Raw genomic sequence first — 8,824 nt, forward strand, 5'->3', positions numbered from 1 at the left:
GTGCTTTCAGGATTTATCTGGAACCAGTGGGTTTGGAAGCATTGTCTGGGAACCTTTTTGTGTTTGGTCTGGATCTCAGGATTCGGATGATAAAGACTAGACAGTGTCACAATGGAGTCATGATGGTAAAGCTTCTTTCGGTACACCAGTTCTGCTTGGCACTGGTATCAAATTATGGACATAAAAAGGAGGGATGGGCACAGTAGCTCTTCTCATTTTGTTGGTTTACCTGGCTTAATTTCCAGCACCCTTGCTTTGGCATCTTAATTTGTGGTTCCACAGTCTTGCTGTGCCAAATGTGATCTTATTCTTGCTGGATACATATTAGTAGATATTTGTTTGGACTAATTCAGTCTTTGAATCTTTTTAACTCTTTTACTTTCTTATATTGGCAGTTTGCAAAGTCAAGCCAGGCTCTTGTTGCTTTGAAATAACTGAAGAGTATAAACTGTTATAAAATCCACCCAAACCTAACATGTCTTCTGAATTTTTTAAAGCCCAGCATAGATTAACAGATTCTGAAATGCCATTTCCATGATTGCCTTGTAATTTATTTTGAAATTCACATATTTTTCAAAACTTAGGGGGCAGTCCGGAGGGTGGTGAGGAGTTGCAGGGTAAAGAAATAGCATTTCTTAATTGCATGTTGGGCTCTGCTTAAGTACATTCTGACTTGAATTTAACTGTTTTACATGGGTTATTCCATTTATTTATTTATTTTTGTTTGAGAAGTTCATTTACATGACATTCACAATCCTTCATTAGTCTTACCTCATCGAGAACATTTGTCAGTTAAATGGGAACTTTCATGGTGGGAGAGTGTTTCATAGAATACCCCTGAGAGATGCTGAACGATACCTAACACCATTTTTCTTTATCAGTATTTGAAATCTAAGATATTTTTTTTGGCTTTCTGCATACATTTCAGTTTTATGTTAAAGTAATGAATATAATGTGAAAAACAAAACAACCCCCTCCCTTGTAGTTTATATTTTGGGCCACTATTTATAGGAATAAGAGTGTGGATTGTTCAACTGTAGTTAAAGGAAAACAAATTGAGAGAGCATCCAAATATGCTGAGTATATTGTGTTGTTGCACACATGCCTAATCTTTGAAAAAGAGGGAGATGATGAATGCTGGTTTTCAGTGACTTGCAACTGTATGTTGTGGACTCGGCAGTTATTGAAAATGCTTGTTTAAGTGTTAAGTCCTTTTGGGCAGGGACTGTTTTGTTGGTAACTCAAGGTGCTTTGTATATTTTCAGACAGTAAAATAATAGTAGATAGGGCTGGCTACCTCTTCTCTGTAACAAACACATAAAAATCCTGGGGCTGCTTCACCATTGTTTGATTATGCAACTAAAAGTCTGTTTTTGTAGGTCCTTTTTTAAGTTCCCTTTTAGTGCTCTAGGGATTTGTTTTTTTTGTTTTTTTTTTAAACGATAGTCACGCTCATTTTTTCCATTTAACATTAAAATATTTGCCTGAATCTTTCTAAAGAGCAGCAGAGCATACTGAGAGCTTGGAGACTTACAGGAGAGATGTTAAGGACCAACATTGATTGGAAAATGATTATCATTTAAACAGCATAACACAGGTCTGCAGTAAAAGGGAAAAAACTCAGGTATGCAATTAGCTTTCTGTTACTGAGAGTGAAACCCTTTGTGAAACTCCTGAAAGCCTTTGGAAATCAGCAGCAGGAAGGCAGTTGACCAGATTAAGTACTCTTGCTGCCATGGGCTTGTTTATTAAAAAAACAGTTAAGTACTGCTGAAGAACTCTCCAGCATTGGATGTTCTTTGAATTTTTCAATGATCTTTATTCATGTTTATGTTAAAAACATCTCTAAATAAAGTAATTCTTAATGTGCAAGCACCTCACAAATAGCTATTTATTTTAAGGTTAGCATAGTTTCTGTGGGATTTTGTAATATTCTCGTTCCAGTTAGTCAGAGCCCCTCTTGATACATGTTTTGCCACGGTAACTTAAACTGCTACTGTATTTACTTGAATATAAGACAAGGAAAGCTCCTTGTTTTACATTTGCGTATAAGGAAACCTCATTAAATACATAATCTATCATTAAACTGCTGCAAACATCACTAAATGGGGGTCCCAGTTTACCCAGAATCCCTTTGTCATACCCTCTCTCAGCCTGTCACACATGGTTAATGTGGCCCTGCCCTCCATGAGGTGGAGCTAGAGGAGCCCTGTACTCATCACATGAGTATGTGGTTCCAGTCATGAGCGGGGGTGCATAGATCCTTTGTAGGGAGTATCTGGAGTATACTGAGCCATATTGAGCAGTGCTGTGCTGTTGGGTCACCATACCTTGAAACACTGTAGACTCTGCTGGAGCCCAGCCCATTGTTATATGGTAAATCGTGATCTTTTTGGCTGTGGACTAATATTATGCATAATATTATATATAAGTGTAAGTCGCTTTTCGGCCTTTTGACTCAGATCAAGCATCAACAGGGGAAGCACCATGTATCTGGGTCCATGAAGGCAGTTTTCCTTAACCGTATCTGGGGATAACTGTTCTTCCGGTGTGGTTTAGTACCCACCAAAGTGTTGGGGCTTAAAGCCCACTTTATGGAAATGGGAGGCTCCTCCCTAGCTTGCGTCTGCAGCCATATGGCTGAGGACAGGTGAAATTTGGGGGCATCCGAACCCCAAGCCTCCAGACTTGGGCCTGCGTGTAGGATGCCTGCCAAAAGACTTTGGAAATATCTGAAGCCCCAGCTTGGGGTGGAGGATGTTTGCTGGTTGTAGGGCCACTTATGGTTCTGGACTGACTCACGGATTTGGACTTGATTTGGCTTGGAACACAAATTTCTTTAAAAAAAAAAAAAATTAAATGTAAGTAGGTACAAAAGTGCTGCTTAAAAGTGTGTTTATGGAGTACTTTTGCTAAACCTTACAGCAGTTCCAAAAAAAGGTGAAATGCATCACGTCTGGATGAATTAAGTCTATGGGTGCTCATAGTAATTAGCCTATATGCAAGTTATGGGCACATTTATTTGAAAGTCGGTAGGCGTGTCTACACTTGCGCTTTAATGCACAGTAACTTATTTTGCTGCACATTAAAGTGTCACATCAAAAACCATGTGGATATGCTAATGCTTAGTAAAAATAGGCTACTGCACATTAAGTGTCACTAAAAAAGTGTGCGCTTTTACTACTACGCATTAGGGCAGCCTAATGCACATTTATTTAGTACCTCACATAAGAGGTACTAAATTCAGTGCACAGTAACAAAAGTGCATTAATGAGCGTGTAGTTGCACCCAGTGTTCTCAAATTTGCCCCTTACTTTCATGTACTTAGCGAGAGCAAGGTCTGACAGCAAGGAGGAGATGTTGTAGGGGGCAGAGACCATGGTTACCACCTGACCCCTCCTCTCCCACTCCGATTTATTTTCCCTGCTGTAGCAATGTAATAGGGACTAATTCAAGGCAAACCTCCAGGAAGTAGATTCTATACCTGGAAAATGACCACAAATTGATCAACTTTCCATATATAGAATCTAATTATTGGTGGGGGGTCATCTTATATTCAGGGTCATCTTTTATTTGAGTAAATACCATATTTAGCTGCCTCTTCTGTGTCACAAAAACATTAGTGAGGAAGATCCATGGGAAAAATTGCTTGGGGCATCAGGACAGTAAAGAAGACTCATTATTTGTGTCAATATAAGCAGCACAAGTCTGTCTCTGGTTTCATGTTTTTAATAAAAACTTATGAAAGCCCACTCCCATGGGAGTGTTAGCAAGAGTCAGTTACAATTCTGCATGGTAGTACTTCCTGGGGCAAGGCATAAAGCCCAGGAGAGGAGGGTTTGTTGACAGCATGTGCTGTGTTTGAAGGTGGAAACATCTTTGAGGGGGTGACACAAGGTGGGGTTTAATCAAGATGCTAAAACCATTTGAAAAGTAAAAGTACTTTTCATAGCATCTACAATAATTATGGAGATATATTTTATAAAACTCAATCACTCCCTTTTAAATCGCACTTAATGGAGAGCACAAAGTAACTTAGATTATTTTTACTTGTTAGGCAAGCCTCTTTGGTTAGGTATGATATCTTTTGTTAGACCAACTGAGTAGTTGGGGGGGGAAAAAGTTCTTTGCAAGCTTTTGGGCACAAGCACCCTTCTTCAAGCATAGGGAGTCTCTGCTGTTCTGAGATCTCCAAGGAATGAGAGAAGCTAAAAGTGCGTCAGTGAGAATGTAAATAGATGGAAATTAGGAAAACAAAGGGTAGAGAAGGAAAGGGGAGAGGGAAGCAAGGGGAAAATAATGCCAAAGTTAAGTAAGGGAGACTCTACTGTAGTTCAGTTCTTGAAGGCAGCAAAGAGTCAGTCTGTGAAAAAGTAAATAGCTGGAAATTAGGAAGACAAAGGGTAGAAAAGGAGGGGAGGGAAGGAAGGGTGGGGGAGAGGTGTAAATGTTAAGGTCAGGCAGGTACTTGGTGAATCATATGTCAGGCAGGTTGTTACGTGTAATAAATCCAATGTCTATATTGAGTTTGTGATTTTTTGTATCTAGTAGATTTATGAAGTGAAGTTTGTAGGCTTGTCTACAACAGGTGTTTTATAAGTTACCTTTGAGGATTAGAACTTAATGTGAAAATAGCAAGTTAGGTACTGCAGTAACCCTTTACATAGTTGTACAACAGGCAATGCAGGATTGGAAAAACTCGTATAAGTTTGTATAAGTATAAAACTTGCATCAGCTTTGTAATTTCCTGAGGGTAATGAGAATATCCAACTTTGACTAACTGCTAACTAATTACGTGATAAAGTGTAATACACTTAGGTCTGGAACAACAAGGGCTGTGCTTCTGGTTGGCACCTGGACTCTATCCCTCAGGGTAGGGTGGGAGGGAGGGAGGCTACCCTACCCTACCCCCACCCCAGAGAAGCACTTCCAGTGTGACGCCAGCACTTCTGCTAGTGCCAGGATTGGCCTCTGGGGAATGCCGCCGCCCCCCCCCTGTCCGCCGCATCTCTGGATGTCTGAGCCTTGACTTGCCTCGGGGCATGCTGGGGAACTCTGCCCTTCCCTGCTTTTTTCTGGGGTGGGTTTTTTTGGTACCTGGAAATCCAGGTATCAGATTCAGAGCCCACACTGCAAACATGCAGCACAGGGAACATTTTTTTCCTTCTCAGTGTGCCTCTTGCAGCATCTCAAAGTGGTTTAAACGTGCATGTTCATCTGGATGCACCCTTATGATCTGTCGTGTCAATGTGTCTTGACAACCCTTTGAATTCAGAGGGCAAAAACTCCAAGTTGACCCTAAAGAAACAAAACAATCATGTTCTTGGATTCTTAGTAGAGAGAACTTATACAGCAAAGCATCTAGCCTCTCTCACCCTGGCTTGAGGTAAGAGTAACCCAGAAGGTCAATTTGAGAGTAAACACAGGGAGACAACTGAAAAGAATGGAAACCAAGCTTGGGGAGAGAAGCAGGTCAAGTCTTCAAAAGGAAGTCAGTCACAGTCTAGCTAGCAGAGACATTTGTAAGCACCTTAAAATATTATCCTAATTATAAAACTACTTTGAAGCCCATGTCTGCCATATGGTTGCAGTTACGGGTCCATGAAATACAGAGGAGTTGAAAAGCAGGTCACTGGTCTGTTTCTTAGGGCCCCAGACTTATTGTCCAAAGGGGTATGAGAAAGGCACTGCTTCTAAAAGTTTTTGCCCTCATGGATCATTTGGCAGATGGGGTGTCAATCTCTTGTTAACTCACAAATTTAGTAAGCCTTGATGTTTGAGCTGCTTCTTTCAGGTGTAATCTGGCACCAGCACAGAGAATTAGCCCCATAGAAAAGAGCTCAGAATTAAGGAAGAAAACAGGGTTATGTAGCTGATGCTAGACGAGACCAATTCTTCAGGATCCAATTATGGCTGAGACTTCACAGGAGGACAGTTCCTAGTTTGCCGTGACTCAGATACCTCATGTAAGGGGCAGGGGAGAGAAGCTACATAAATAAGAAGACTCTCTCTTAACAAACATGAAAATGAAGAATCATTCAGACTTTGATTCTAGAATACAGCCTGCCTTCAAAGAGAACAACACAAAGTTTAGTTATTTTAAACAAATTTTTCAGCTTTCAAAGAGTCTCAGAAACATCAGCACTGTAATTAGCTATTTTCTGGTTAATAATTCCTTTAAAAGACTTCCTAAATTATAGTATCTCCCACACACAAAGATGCTTATCTAATGTTTATATTCTCTATTTTGATAATCTACAATAAACATTTGTTGAGAGATTTTTATGAAAAAAACTTAACTAGAATAATATTGTGTGTAGGTCACTGGTAACTGGATACAATTTATTTTAACAATATGGAACAATTCCTTTACTAGGTTAAAGATACCTAAAGAATTATTTTCCTATTCAAATATAATGACATTGCTTTGCTCTACTTTAGTTTAAGAGATAATGTTTTTCCTGCTCTTACTTAAAAAGTGAGTAGCTGAATGTCAAAATAATATTATTTTACCTTGTATACAAAGCATAACTTTTAAAAAAGTTAGCTCTTTACCGCCTACCCCTGCAGTGCAGTCAGACTAGGAGGGGCTAAGTAGCAGCCACAAAAGATTACAGAACCCAGTGGCCAATGATAATTCTCCTTTGTTAGAAGCTAACCATTTGTAAAATTCCCAGAACTTGTTTTAAGTATTGGGATTGGCTTGCCAACAAAATTAGTGATTCTAAATGAATAGCAGGGAACATCTGATTGTTGCAAAATCTCCCTCCATTCCTTACTACTTTTTCCTTTTGGGGTTTTTGACTGCATATGGTTACCAATTACCTGATAACCATACCTATTCATAGCCACTGGAGGGGCACAGCAGGCTTTTGAAGGAATTTGTGTTTGACACTGAAGATGCCTGTAGAGTTTGCGTTTGGGGCACAAGCTCAGACTTATCTGCTTTCTTCTTGCACAAATGCAACTAGAGCTGACTGGAAATGTCCTGAACAATATCCTGATGAAGAAAACAGCTTTCAAAAACTTTTCAATTCAACTAAAAATATTTAGTATTCAACCAAGAATAAACGAGTGCAGAATATGTCATTTTGCTATACGTATGCTAACGTATGCTAAAACGTTCTGATTATCATAAAAAGTTAAGGTTGGAAGGGACCTCAAGAGATCATCTATTCCAACCCCCTGCTCAAAGCAGGACCATCCCTAACTAGATCATTCCAGCTAGGGCTTTGTCAAGATGGCCCTTAAAAACCTCCAAGGATGGAGATTCCACCCTCTCTCTAGGTAACCTGTTACAGTGCTTCACCGCCCTCTGAGAAGGTTTTTCCTAATAACCAACCTAAATGTTGCTTGCTGCAACTAGAGACCATTGCTCCTTGTTTTCTTATATGTCACCACTGAGAACAGTAGTTCCATCCTCTTTGGACCCAACCTTCAGGTAGTTAAAGGCGTGGGTGACTGGTGCCTCCTGACTCTGGAGGGGCACCAGCTGCTGATTGCCGATGGGGAGGGTATCATAGTACTTGGGGTCGGAAGGGACCTAAACAGATCATCAGGCCCGACCCCCTGCCCCAGACAGGGATGGGGGCCGGGATCATATTGCCCCAGCCAAGTATCTGTCCAGCCTCCTGTTGAAGGTAGGAAAGAGTAGCACCTCACTTAGGAGCCCATTCTAGAGCTTGGCAGCCCTAACTGTAAAGTAATGTCTCCTGATGTCCAGCCTGAACCTTCTCTCTAACAATTTGTAGCCGTTAGTAGTTTTAAAATTAGGATAATATTTTAAGGTGCTTACAAGTGTCTCTGCTAGCTAGACTGTGACTGACTTCCTTTTGAAGACTTGACCTGCTTCTCTCCCCAAGCTTGGTTTCCATTCTTTTCAGTTGTCTCCCTGTGTTTACTCTCAAATTGACCTTCTGGGTTACTCTTACCTCAAGCCAGGGTGAGAGAGGCTAGATGCTTTGCTGTATAAGTTCTCTCTACTAAGAATCCAAGAACATGATTGTTTTGTTTCTTTAGGGTCAACTTGGAGTTTTTGCCCTCTGAATTCAAAGGGTTGTCAAGACACATTGACATGACAGATCATAAGGGTGCATCCAGACGAACACGCACATTTTTGCCCTTGATGGCTGTTTGTCTTCATTGAACTGCTTTGCAGTTGAGTTGGAGGTCGTGGGGGGATGGCTGCTCCATGGTACCACCTGAGGACCTTCCCCTTCCCCATGCTCTGCCCCACATACCCTTTCATCCCACTGCTGGGGTACTCAAGTCACTGGAGTCCAAGGAAGGTGGGGGCCCTGCCTTCTCCCCTTGCTCCTGGCTGCACCTGCATGTGGTGCTGGGTGGCCAGGGAAGGAGCTGCCTTTGCACTTCTGGCCCGGCAGGTGGTTGCTGCCTGCCTCCACAGTCCCTGGCAGCTTGGATGAAAAAGGCTCGAGCCTGAGCGTGGCTCCTGGCAGGGTTGCATGGCTCATCTTGCTTGGCTCTTATCTTTGTGCCAGCCGGGGTCAGAGCCAGGGCAGCTCTGCCATTGGAGGCCTCGAACCTGCTCTGCAGGTCACCCAGGGGGATGTTGTTGAAGCACTTGATTCTGCAGTGCCCACCGGGTCAGGGAGGTGTTCTCCTTGGCTACCTTTGCCCTGGTGCTAGCTGGTGGCACTGTGTCCATGGCTGCTCTGATTTGCTGGCTGGCTTGGAATTCACTCCTCTTGGCCATGAGCTGCCACTGCCCTGCTCCTCTCCTCCTCCTGCAGGGGCCATGGAGAGGTGGCAGCTGCAGCTGGAGCTGGGGAGGCTCGCTTCCCCCCCCGGGGCCGCAAAGTTC

The sequence above is a fragment of the Alligator sinensis genome, unplaced genomic scaffold (genome assembly GCF_000455745.1).
Source record: "Alligator sinensis unplaced genomic scaffold, ASM45574v1 scaffold322_1, whole genome shotgun sequence".
Classification (NCBI taxonomy): Eukaryota; Metazoa; Chordata; order Crocodylia; family Alligatoridae; genus Alligator; species Alligator sinensis.